At 40.4% G+C, this 13,299-nt stretch overlaps 1 protein-coding gene across 5 annotated transcripts in view; it reads right to left on the bottom strand.

Annotated features, from left to right (window-relative positions):
• Positions 1-13,299, bottom strand: part of PLPPR1 (phospholipid phosphatase related 1) — a 319,601-nt gene that overhangs the window by 64,394 nt on the left and 241,908 nt on the right. The window contains exon 1 of one of the 5 annotated variants that reach the window (XM_019454334.2): positions 1,886-2,084. The exons of the other annotated variants lie outside the window; for them this stretch is intronic. The gene's annotated coding sequence lies outside the window, so the exon portion shown is untranslated. Of the gene's footprint in view, positions 1-1,885; positions 2,085-13,299 lie in introns of those variants that run through there. 5 annotated transcript variants of the gene reach the window in all.

Genomic DNA, 13,299 nt, shown 5'->3' with positions numbered 1-13,299 from the left:
GGAAAAAAAAGGCACTGGAAAATGATGTTATGACTCTAAATTAGAATGGAAACATAAAACTAACACTGAATTTTCTGTATACCATGTAGAACAAATAAAGGTAAATTAAAGGTGCCAATCAAAAAAAAAAAAACCTAAGGAAAGAAGAGCTTCCTATGTTTGCTTTTTCAAATAATTAAAAAAAATTTTATTAACATTTATTTATTTATTTTTTAAAAAAAATTTTTTTTTTCAACGTTTTTTATTTATTTTTGGGACAGAGAGAGACAGAGCATGAACGGGGGAGGGGCAGAGAGAGAGGGAGACACAGAATCTGAAACAGGCTCCAGGCTCCGAGCCCAGAGCCTGACGTGGGGCTCGAACTCACAGACCGCGAGATCGTGATCTGGCTGAAGTCGGACGCTTAACCGACTGCGCCACCCAGGCGCCCCAACATTTATTTATTTTTAAAAGACAGAGAGAGACAGAGCATGAGCAGGGGAGGGGCAGAGAGAGAGAGGGAGACACAGAATCTGAAGCAGGCTGCAGGCTCTGAGCAAGTGGTCAGCACAGAGCCTGATGCGGGGCTTGAACCCACAAATTGTGAGATCATGACCCAAGCTGAAGTCAGATGCTCAACCGACTGAGCCACCCAGGCACCCCTGCTTTTCAAATAATTTTAAACCAAAGTACTTAGATACCATGTTAATTTCCCTACCAGAAAGGAACACGATTCTTCTTTCTCCATATGCATTGCTAAATTACTTGGGAATTAGGCAAATGAGAAGAAAAGGAAAAACATTCTTTTAAATCAACCAGTTTGTTTTTCTTTCTAATTAAAACAGGTAAATCTTAACATTGCAAAAGATGTAGATGTTCTCATTTTCCTTTAAAATCCTACTGGGTAGGGATTTTCCTTGTTTCCCTTAAAATTAGTGAATAAATTACCTCTAAGACAGTGCCTCTTCCAAAGACGTTAGAAGATCCTGCATAAATGAACACAGACTTGAACCTTCACTCAAACTCCTGCTGGTTGTCAGATCACAGGTGCTCAGGCCCGCACCTGCTTCACTCTGGCTGCATCTAAATGAAGCCACTTATCCTAGTGAAAGCAATCAGGTGAGCATCTAGGTTCATCTAGCTTACCAGATGTTTCCCATCATGGAGAAATGTTCTGCATTGATGGAAACGTTCTATATCTGTACTCTCAATATGTTAAGCCACGTAGTGATATGTGGCTATCAAGCCCTTGAGATATGCCTACTGCAACTGAAGAATGGAATTTAAAATTTTATATCATTTTAATTTATTTAAATTTAAATACCTACATATGGCCAGTGGCTACACATTGGATGGTGTATCATGGCTTTGCATTAGCAAGGTGTTACCGTTAACCATAAATTTGAACCTTTTAAAAAATTATAAAACGTTCTAATATATAATTATATAAGTTGAAAAATATATCATCAGTTTTGCGCTCTAGAGATTAATCATTGTTAACATATAATGTGTATTTATTCTTCTAGACTTTTTCTTTCTCTCCAGGCATATAAACATACACACTCATAGGCAGATTCAAAAAAATGTATGAAGTAGAATCATACTATATGTGCTGTCCCACAGCTTGTATTTTTCTTAACATGTTTTGGCCACCTTTCTATGTTGGTATACAGAGCTCTTTATAGTTACACAAGCCAGTATATTCCCTTCTTTGCTAAGCCAGTCTCATTTTTGTCATTTGTAATCAAGGAGTTCTGATTAACACAGAACTGTGTCCAGGGTCCAAATTCACCTTTTGGGTTAGCATGTTGGGGCCCTATCTGAGAAGAAAAGAAGCAGGTGCAAACTCAAATGAGGAGAGTTTGCATGACAGGCAGAGGAGGTTAACATTTTACCATATACTCACAAAGGAAATGACTGAAGGGTTTTGAGCAGGCAAGTGGCACCATCAAACCTGTCATTGAAGACAGTCACCTTGGTAGTGATCTGTCTTAGAGGGGAGCACAGATCCTTGACAGAGACCTCAGTGGTACAAAGGTTTGTTTACACTTCAGTTACCAGGTACAGAACACCACCAATACTGCTGTTCTATCATATTTCTACAGCAAGCTCACAAAATCCTGTTCGGCTCTTTTACAACACAGTAGAAGTAAAATATTGTGTGTATGGTAACTTTAGTTTTCAACCACTATTGTAAAGATATAAAGTAATTCATTCATTAAACTTTTATTGATAAACTGCTATATGTCAGGCATTAAGGAAATAACAGTGCACAAAATGAAGTTCTGTCCACATGGGGGAGGCTATAAAAGGAGTAGATTTGGGGGCTGAGGAAAATAAGAAGTTTAATTTTGAACATATAAATTTTGAGACTCTTATTAACCATCTAAGTGAAATGTCAAGGAGGCAGTCAGATGAATGAGTTTGGAGATACATTTTGGGCATTATCAGAGTATGTGATTTCCTAGTGAGTGAGCATATATAAAGAAAGAGGAGTCAGGAGATAGGAGGAATGTGCAAAAGAGACCACATAATGTGGTGACAAGAATAGAGCTGGAAAGAAAGTGACAGCGAGCCAAGAACTAGAATCTCCAAAGAATGGGGGACAAGTAGCCCAGGACTCTGTGTAACTGCAACAAGGAAGCAGAGTGAGTGGTACTGATGGACAGCATGAGTTTCCAAGCTGAGTGGTTTTTAAGGTGAGTAGGACAACAGTCTAGAAGAGGCACCGAGGAACAAGGATAACACCTACCCTGTCTCGAACTCCAGTAGCACAAGGGGTGTGGGAGACAAAGCATGGCTACTGGGAGGGCTCTAGAGAAGTCATATAATTAAGAAAGCCAAGTTTATAGTAAAAAGAGGAAGGCACTGTTCAGACAAGGTTGCGAAGATAAGGAACTTTACTGATAAACACTTGTGAGTTTTAGAGCTCATAGGGTAGCAGTTTAGGGGTCAAGGAAGGTGGGAGATAGGATCAGTTAGGGTTGTATGGAGCTGGGTGGACATGAGAGACCACAGGGTGAGAGGTGACTAGAGTCCTTGTTTTTGAATGGTGTTACTATAGACAGGACAAAGAGCATGACAGAAGTAGCACCAATGTTCTGGGAGGCAGGTTAGTGGACCTGTACCGAGGAGGGAGGAGGACCCAGAGCTCCTCTATGTTGTGCATTAGCAAAATAGAAAGACTGGTGCTAATGCAGGAATGTGACATTTAAAAAATGTTCTTATGGTGAGAAATGTTTCCTAAGCCGTGGCAATTTAGCACTACATATCCCTAGGCAGCATGGGTTCCACCCTAATTACAACAAATATGTGTTGAATATCTAGTATTATTCTAGGCATGGAAAAGGATGGAGAGAAAGAAAAGCAGTCATCTCTAGGAAACATGAAGTCTTCCCCCAGTCTTAGGCTAAGTTGGTCCCAAATGTATTTCATTAAGAAGATGTCATTATATTCCTCCTCCCAACAATCCTAAGACCACTTTTCATTTTGAGTGTTGGCCTGGGGGCAGCTTTCTTCACCTTGTCTTTGGAAGGAATGTCCAGCTATGTGGTCAACCACATAACCTCAGAGCTTGGAGTTATTTGAACAGTTTCATTTAGAGAAGACACTGAACAGATACAGCATTTTTGTTCTTATGTTCTCTCTAAATTGAACTAAGATAAGAACAGGCATTAAGCTGCTTAGAGATTTGAATTAGAGGAACAATTATTCTAATACACACGGTAGCAGAAAGGCTCTCAGAGCCCATAATCTCCTGAGTCTTATGAAAAAATGTCACTCGCTGGATATCCATGCTTGATTGGAGGTTCTGCAAAGTAATCTAAGCCTCCTTTTCTCACTTTTATCCTTTTGGATTGATTTTTGTTTCTTTGAAAACAATTGTTCCATTTTGAAACTTTCTGGACACAGCACAATGCATAATCTGTATCATTTAGCACTCTAAATACTCTGCCATTATACTAGGGTTCTTATGACTGAGCATGTCTTGTCAATGGAAATTTATTCAATGAAATGTGAAATTACTTTAGAAGACACATTTAGAGCATTTAAGCCAGGCATGTTGAGCTGAAAAGATTTAGGAAGTAAGTTATATTCTAAATAGCTAATAATTGTTCATCACAGGGTACCTTTTCATTCTTTACTGATGCTTCTGCCTTTCGACCTCTCACAATGGCCACTAGAGGATAGGGAATCGACTATGGGAAAGATCATTTCAATGGTGTCTTCACATTTACGTGACATTTTAATGTCACAACTGTCTAACTAGAGTGTGCAGACGGGGTGCTGGTCCAAGCCCCATCAACTGACACTTTACCTCACATCATTACTCTCTTAGAGTCTCTAGAAGTAGATACTGAAAGCTGTTAGTATTGCTGTTTGAGCCACCCAGGCTGAGCCCTATTCCTTCCTCGGCAGAGGCTCCTTTGTTTCCTAGGAAAGAGGGGAGTAACTCTATTCCCTGGGAATCAGGAAAAATATTTTTAACTGAATACATTGAAGAGAAGGTTATATTGACCCGACATGTTCAGAGACTGAGAGGTATGAGAGACAGATAGCAATAATCAGGCCACTGTAATTCCTAAAGATATTCCAAAGAGCACCCTGGGTCCGGAAAACACATCGTTCCACCTGGGAGACCGTGACAACTCAGTGCACCAGACTGAGAGCCTGGTATGTGGTTGGTGCTTCATGCGTGCTTGCTCAGTGAATGGATGAAAGAGTAGAACTATAAGATCTAGACACCGGCTCAATGGCACTAATGCACAGACCACTGCACCTCCAGCCCATGTTCTCTCAAGTGCCTCAAGACAACCATACAACAAGGGATACTCTGTAAATTACCCCATAGTAAATCTAAACCCCATTAGAAACTGAAAACACTTTCCTCATAAATATCTCTTTAGTTTCACTTTCTTTCCTTATAGCTATAAAACTCCTCTTCTGAGACATTACAGGTGAAGGAGGAGTTGATGTAAGTAGGTAGTTAGGTTATCTAGATGCCTGAAAGGAAAGGAGATCAAATATTAGAGTTGCCTTTGGGTTGCTTCTTCCCCATGCTTTTCTCTCTCTTGTTAAAGTATATCTAAGAAAGGAAAGGTTGAGCTTGGTTGGACATGAACTCCAGAACTCATGAAAGCAGAATTTAAAAGATCCCAAGATTGAGCAGACGTGGGTCTAAGGCATGAAAACCTAAAAAAGAAATCTGTCTGGGTGGTTAAGCTTCTCAAAAATGAAGTTTTAACAAGAGAGAGGAGGAAAAACACCTTGAAAGAAACTCTTTGGGCTGTATGGGGAGCTCTCTGATGGGATCAAATTTGGCAACCAGATACATAAAGGTGAAAGGGAAGAAAGCTGAGATCACCATAAAACAGTGAATCTCTTTTATAGTGTGTTCACATGTCTAAACTCCAAAGTAAACTGGCTAACAAAAACTCTGCAATTAAATTTGATGCAGCAAGATAGAATGATAATGTGATTGTGATGGAAGATACCGAGAAAGCAGAATTCTTCATTTATTTGCTGTATATCTTCTCTGTCTAGAGAAAAGATCCTTAGATTTATAAAGTTTGAATAGCATTTGTCCCAAATGTAAGCAGTGATTGAAGAAAGAACAGAGTTGCTTTAAATGAGTTTAAATATGCTTTATAAGAGAAATCACATCCAGGATACCGAAAACTTGCAAATGAGAGTTTTAAGAAACTACTGAGAAGAGAAGGAGGAAGGTTGGAATTGGACAAATATATTTACCAGTTTCAAAAAGGGAAGTATACAGAATTAAAAGCATTACTGATGATGACAACTGAATTTTAGGTTTATTCTGGGCTTGATTGTAGAATGGATGTTATAGGGCAACCTCCTTGCTCTTAGGAGAAGAAGCATTGATCTCTGAGCCAGGATGGGTTCGCTAAGCATGAATCAAGTCATCTCAGACCGATCTTATTTCATTTTTTAATGGAGGACGAGATTAGCATAGCAGGGAAATGGGTTATTTGTGGTCTATTTAGACTGCATCCAGGAATCTGGCACAAGGTGACCTTGAGAACCTGGTGGACAAATAGAAATGTAGACTGGATGACAGGTATACTGAATATTGGATGAACTCAAAGTGAGTTTACTAATGTATCAGTAGTAATACTAATAGAGAAATCTAGGTGTGCATTTTTCAGTCTCATGCCAATGAATTAGAAGTCAGCTCTATCAAATCTCTGAATGATGTGAACTTTGAAGGGATAGCATATATACTGAAAGACAAAATCAGAACCCAGAAAATTCTCAACAGTCTGGAATGAAAGACTGAATTCAACTTAAAGAAATTTCATAGAGATAACAGAAGCCCCAACACTTGGGTCTAAAATATTCTACTGCTCAAATATTGGCTGATAGTGACCCGAGGGACATAAATGTGAAGGAACAGGATTTAGGGGAAAAGCCTGTTCACTCTCAGATGTTAACTAATTTGTCTTTCTTGGAAATGCTGCTCTCCATTATTTTTCCTCTTTCTGAATCTCGAACCTCTCCATTTTCACTATGTCTGGGCACATCTAAACATTTAAAATTAACAAAATAAAATAAAGCACAAAACCACAAAACACAAATTAACCCTCCCACCCCGGGTTTTATTACTACCTTGAACGCACCCTTTTTTACTTTTCTGCACTGCAAAGGTGCTCAGGGGTAGCTACATTGGTTCCCTCCACTCTCCTCAAATTGGTCTCATTAAGTCATCAGTGACCTTCTAATTGAAAAATGTATTAAATATTTTTCAGTCCTAAGCTTCTGTGATGTCTCTGCAGCATTTGATATTCCTGGTCACTTTTTTATTCTTGAATTTTTCTCTTCCCTTGGCTTCCTTTCTGTTGCAGTTACTTTCCTAGTCTCAGAATTCCATCTTGTCTCAACTCTCCTCACATACACAATCCATTCTACCATTAGTCTAGGCTTTCTTCTCACCATCTGTGGTGGGGGATCTCACATCCTCCCAGGGTTTCAACTGTCTCGTGTACGTTGAAATCTTTATTTCTTACATGAACCTTTTTCTTGAGCTCTAGACTTTACTTTTTACTGAACTTCTCCAATGGCTTCAATTACCACCTATACTTTGACTATTCACAGGTATATAATTGTAGCCTAGACCTCTCCACTGAACTCCAGACCCTTATTTCTAAATCCATATGCAACACCTTCCTCTAGATGTTTCTTAGGCATCTCATACTCATGATTTTTGATCTTAATTATCACCCACCCTTCCTTTTCTGAAGATTATGACCCAACCACCACACTGTTATTTAAGCCAGAAAATGAAGGATTGTTCCTGGTTCTTCCTGCTACTTTCTATTTCACATTCAGGCAGACTCCAAGTCATACCTCAACTAAGCACTTTTCCTAAAATACAAATCTATTGATTTCCTTTTTCAAGGGGATAAAAAATCCCAACACCCTAGCATGCCACCCAAGATCCTGACGACCTGGAGATGAGTCTTCCCTAGCTTTCCAGTCTCATCTCATAGTTCTTCCCTAGAAGTATCCAATGGGCTAATTGTACATTTCTTTCTTTTTTTTAAATGTTTTATTTATTTTTGAGAGAGAGAAAGAGACAGAGTGTGAGTAGGGGAGGGGCAGAGAGAGAGGGAGACAGAATCTGAAGAAGGCTCCAGGCTCTGAGCTGTCAGCACAGAGCCTGAAGTGGGGCTCGAACCCACGAACCGTGAGATCATGACCTGAGCCAAAGTTGGGCTCTCAACTGACTGAGACACCCAGGTGCCCCTGGACTAATCATATATTTCTACTAAAAGTAAGGTTACCTACATTTGGCTTGCTATATATATCTCCTTGTGCCTATTCCTATGTTTTCCCTTTTGCTTCAGTTGTTCTTTCTCCCATTTCTATGCCTGATGAATTTCCTTAAGGCTTAATTCCTTATTTTCTCTACTATGCAGCATTTGAAACTTTCTCTTTTGTATTCACATTTTTTTCCCTATTCATTTTCCTATTGTAGTGCATAACACAGAGCAGTAATTACTTGTTTTGCATGACAATCTTTACCACTAAACTGTGAGCTCCAGGAGGAAGTGACTAAGTTCTATTAAGTTTTGTAGCCCCAGCACTTAGCATAGTTCCTGGTACACAGTGAACACTCAATTCATGTTTATGCAATAAATTGACTCAATGTGCATGAAACTGCAGTGTCACTTACATAAAAGTTTGCTCTCCCCCTGGATCAATAGCTCTGCTTTTCTCTGGGCTGATCAGTCCATATTGAGAATATTCTGTTCTGATGTGATGCTGCACTTAAATTGAGGCAGATATAAACTAAAAAACATGGGGGTGCCTGGGTAGCTCTGTCGGTCAAGTGACTGACTCTTGGTTTCGGCTCAGGTCATGATCTTGAGGTTCATGAATTCAAGCCATGCGTTGGGCTCCACATTTACAGTAGGGAGCCTGCTTGGGATTCTCTCCCTCTCCCTCTCTCGCTCCTCCCCTGCTTGTGGTCTCTCTTGCTCAAAATACATAAATAAACTTAAAAAACAACATTAAAGAAGAGCAATAAGGAATATGACACCATGTGGAAGGAAAAATGATTGAACAAATGGGAAATATTTGTGTAAGGTGTCATGAATTGAAAAGAAAAGTAACTCCCTATTGTAATAGTAAGGGCCTGAGAACAAGCCACACCTTTTCCAACAAAACACAACTATGGCAGATTAAGCACAGTAACAGATTATATGCTGCTTCTCTCATTGAGAGGTGGAGTCGAATTCTTCTCCCTTTGAAGGTGGTTTCTGTGACCAAATGGCATGGAATGAAAGGGACACTGCAGAACTTCTAAAACTAGGTCAGAGGAACCCTTGAAGCTCCACTTTGGTCTTTGAGAACGTTTAATCTTGGGGTGCTCCTGCTGTAAATTCAGTCGCCGTGCTGCGAGAGGCCCAAGGCATAGGTGCTCTATTAGTGCCAGTGCAACTCCTGACAGACAGCCAGCTTCACCTGCCATCAATTAGTGAACTGTTGTGAATGCCCAACACAGAACCTTCAGATAAATGCAGCCTCTGCCAACATCAAACTGCAGCCCACATAAAAAACCCAAGCCAGGACCAGACAGCCAGACCCTTTTCTAATTCCTGATCCACAAATTTAAGTACAAAGTAAAACTTCTCTTTCTTTCTTTTTCTTTCTTTCTTTCTTTCTTTCTTAGAAACAGGCTCTTTTTTTTTTTAATGATTATTTTTGAAAGAGCTAGAGAGACAGAGTGCCAGCAGGAGAAGGGCAGAGTGAGAGGGAGACACAGAATCCAAAGCAGGCTCCAGGCTCTGAGCTGTCAGCACAGAGCCCAATGCGGCACTAGAACTCACGAACTGTGAGATTGTGATCTGAGCCAAAGTAGGCCGCTTAACCGCTTAACTGCCACCCAGGCGCCCCAAGCAAAATTTCTTTTCACCATTAAATTGGAGTTTTAAATGATTAAAATGGCACAGTTGGTTACACAGCACTGGAGTCCTAAAGCAACAACTACACGTGTTGATTGATTGAAGAGTGACTTGGTGACAATAAACTGTTGTGGAAAAAACGGATGTCTTACTCAGATCTCCCCCTTCAAGAAAGGACTTGCTGCCCAGCTGCAAGGAACACAGCTAGCTGGCGGCCTCCAGCTGTTCGTGCCTCGAATTCTGAGCTGTGGTCTTGCTCTTTACAGGGCAGGCACCAGCCAATGACTAAACAAGGCAGTGCTAGCCACGCCCATGCCAAAGTTTTTCTTGGTGTCCCCAGTCGACAGCTGAACAAGTGGTACTAAGGCCTAGCCATCTTTGTCCAACTGGGGACTCTAAATGAGCAAACTCTGCTCCAGAGCTCTGCACTGGGCCAGCAGAGATCTCCTCTGGTCTGTGTCATGGACTGATACCCCCCACCTGCCCAATACTGCTCCTGTCTCTTCACAGGTGTTAACTCCCCAGTGAGCCTTATGCACTCCTATTCCGTTTCAGTGTCTGCTTCCTTGAAAATACAACATATAAAACCAACTGGCATTATCTTAAGAGAATTATAATAGCAAAGAGCAACTGTTAAGACTTGGTGGCCGAACAAGCCCAGTGATACAAATGTGGCTGCTGGGTTTTGGCTTTGGGTCATCGATTGCCTTACTATTGTTTAAGTAAAACATGGCAGTGACCTTGGTTATTGGCTACCTAGACAGCAAGATTGAGACTGCAAATACAAGGAGGGGAGGAGTGGGTTACACAGCGAACACCGGAGTCTTGATTTCGTATCTGTCTGAAGACAAGCGGCAGAACTCAATGGAATGATAAACATCTCATAAAAGACCCAACTGGTCTTGTGAGACATTTGCTGATTAAAAAACCTCAGTCCAGGTTCACTAATTTCTCAACCCTGTCAGAAATCCTCACCTGATGCTCTTTGCCTAAGAATATGTGAGCTGAATAGGAAGGTCTAATGATTTTCAGGCATTTATGAAGAAGCCCTGAGATTGGATCTTCCTTGCAACAGTCAAATCATAGTGTGACAGAAACCGAATTTATCTTCTGTTCCTTTACTAAGTTCAAAGATGGCCAGTTTTATTTTATTTTATTTTTATTTTATTTTTATTTTAATTAAATGTTTATTTTTGAGAGAGAGTGTGAGTAGGGGAGGGGCAGAGGGAGAGGGAGAGAGAGAATCCTAGACAGGCTGTGTACCATCAGCACAAAGCCCCATGCGGGGCTCCATCTCATGAACCATGAGATCATGACCTGACCCAAAGTCAAGAGTCAGATGCTTAACTGATTGACCCACCCAGGCACCCCAAGATGGCCATTTTTAAAGTATATGTGTGGTAACCACGAAAAGTGTGTGTGTGTGTGTGTGTGTGTGTGTGTGTGTGTGTGTGTGTGTGTGTAAGAGGAGAGACAGAGAGAGAGAGAGAGATTAACAATTAGTACATCATCTGAAAATAGGAATTTTATATCCTACTGGCATTCTGTCCTAAGTCTTTGTACCTTGGCCTCACATTTATAGAACTTTGCCTCTTCTCTGAAAGTTGATATTACCCTTTCTGGGGAAGAGAAGAATGCCAGGAGAAGGGTATGATCTTTCTGTCCAAATATTTGAAGGATTAATAGGAAATAGATTTGTTATAGCAAAACGTTGTTATAGCAGCCAAATGGTAGAAACTGGCCTAATATTTGGAAGCGCAACAGAAAATATTTTGCATGAACTTTTTGTCAGAACCGTTCAAAGGTGCCGTGGGTTGCTTTGATAGGTGCCGTGTTCTCTGTGTTGGGGGAAACCAAGCAATTACTTGACAGACATGACACGAGATGGGATTCAAGTAAATCTGGAGCATTAAGGTTTTAAAGACCCTTTATGCCAGAAATTCTATAAATACTGAAGAAACAGAAAGACAAATATAAAGGCATTTTGAGGGACTTTCCCCATTAAATACAAATATAACATAACAGGAATTACACTAGCATAATCAAATGTTAGTTCTGGTTCTCATTTTGTCAGGTATAAAGCTCTGCGGATACCCTTAAAATTGTTTTTCTAATAAAGCCAGTCAAGCATGAAATAACTTCTAGCTGCTTTAGCAAAGACTAATAGAGGAAATTACCCTAATGAGAGGCTAATCAAGCAGACTAAGATGATCCTAGAAGCACATGTCCTTTTCAGACAAGGCTGGTGGGTCCTGTGCTTGTTGCTAAGAGAGGTGCTGATGTTCCTGTTTTTCTAAAGAAAGGTTTGGGCAAACTTATCAGTAGGGGGCATTGGTGTTCTGTCAGCAGGAGAACTTGACTCGGAGAATAAGTGCACTTGGCGATTCCGAGCACTTTACAATGATCAACAAATCAAAGCAGATAGGAAAGTACTTTCCTTAGAAAAATCCACATAGAAATGTCATCTGTTCTAAATGAAACTTAAGGAAATAGAAGTACAGCATGTACATATTTGGTTTTGCCGAGACAAATGAAAGATGCTGGAGGCCTTAAATAAAATCTTTCTTGAGAGAGGAGAAAAAGATCACAGCAGCTGCAGATTCAGCATTCTCCAAGTGCTAGGAAATGAAAGGGGAGCTGAGTGTGCATCACGGGGGGACTGGTGCCACTGATGCTGCCGGCTCCCGTGTCACTGTAATGAGAGTGAAACCAAACAGTTCTCTCTGTGTTAGACACTTCCCTAATACAACAAATACTGGTCTGTTTTTCTCTCTTCCCTTCTGCTGGTACAAGCAAAGGCACACAATCATGAAAGGAATTGGGGAAGAAAGGGAAAATACATAGATTTGGAATGCACAGTATAGGAGATAAAGAGCTGTGCTCTGTCACTTGGGAACACATATAAGCCCGCCATTAGTCACGGAGAGAGAGATTATTAAACGCCAATAAAAACTAATGCAACATTTCCACATCCACCATGATATAAATGCTAGGTGGCAGATAGAATTACTTATGAATTATTACATCTTATAGAAAATTTTGATATCCCAGCTTTTTTACCCTCTATCCTCAAAAATGATTTTAGAGGTCTATCTTACAAGTTAAAATTCTGGGACTTACAGTTTGAGACCTTAAGGAACAACACAAAGGAAGGATACATCAACACACACATACGCACACATATTGATAGGCTTCTCTGATTTGATTCAAGTTTATTTGATGCATTAAGAAGCCTGCCTGATTCCCACCTCTTCTTAAGGCTCATCCAGAATTTTACCTTCATTCACTTAACACACACTGATGAAATCCCTCTTAGGTGAGTGTCAAGCATGGGTTAGGTACCACTCTATCAAACCTGCCTTGACCTCTGAGGCCATACTTAACTCTTGGAACAGGAGTTTCTTTAAAAAAATTTTTTTTAAGTTTATTTACTTATTTTGCACGCACACATGACACAGGGGGGGGGGCAGGGAGGGAGGGAGAGAGAGAGTGCACATGTGAGCAGTGGGGAGGGACAGAGAGAGAGGGAGAGAGAGAATCCCAAGTAGGCTCCTCTCTGTCAGTTCAGAGCCTGATGCGGGGTTCGATCTCATGAACTGTGAGATCATAACCTGAGCCAAGATCAAGAGTGGATGCCTAACTGACTGAGCCATCCAGGCACCCCTGGAACACGAGTTTCTAGTTGCATTATATTTTTCTCAACTTAATAAACCCTGATAGTCTCCTTCTCCCTGATGCTGCCTACAGTAACAGGAAGGAAAACAGCACTACCCTATTTACAACATTTAAATCAACAGTAAGCAAAGTTCACTTATAAAAGTAGAATATGCTTAGACATACCTGTACAATATGAGTTTAATTACTGTGGTGACATATGAATCTTAACCTTCTC

Source organism: Panthera pardus, unplaced genomic scaffold (assembly GCF_024362965.1).
Source record: "Panthera pardus isolate Hobbes unplaced genomic scaffold, ASM2436296v1 HiC_scaffold_20, whole genome shotgun sequence".
NCBI lineage: Eukaryota > Metazoa > Chordata > Mammalia > Carnivora > Felidae > Panthera > Panthera pardus.
The sequence above is the reverse complement of the archived record's forward strand: the minus strand, read 5'-3'. Positions and strand labels throughout refer to the sequence as shown.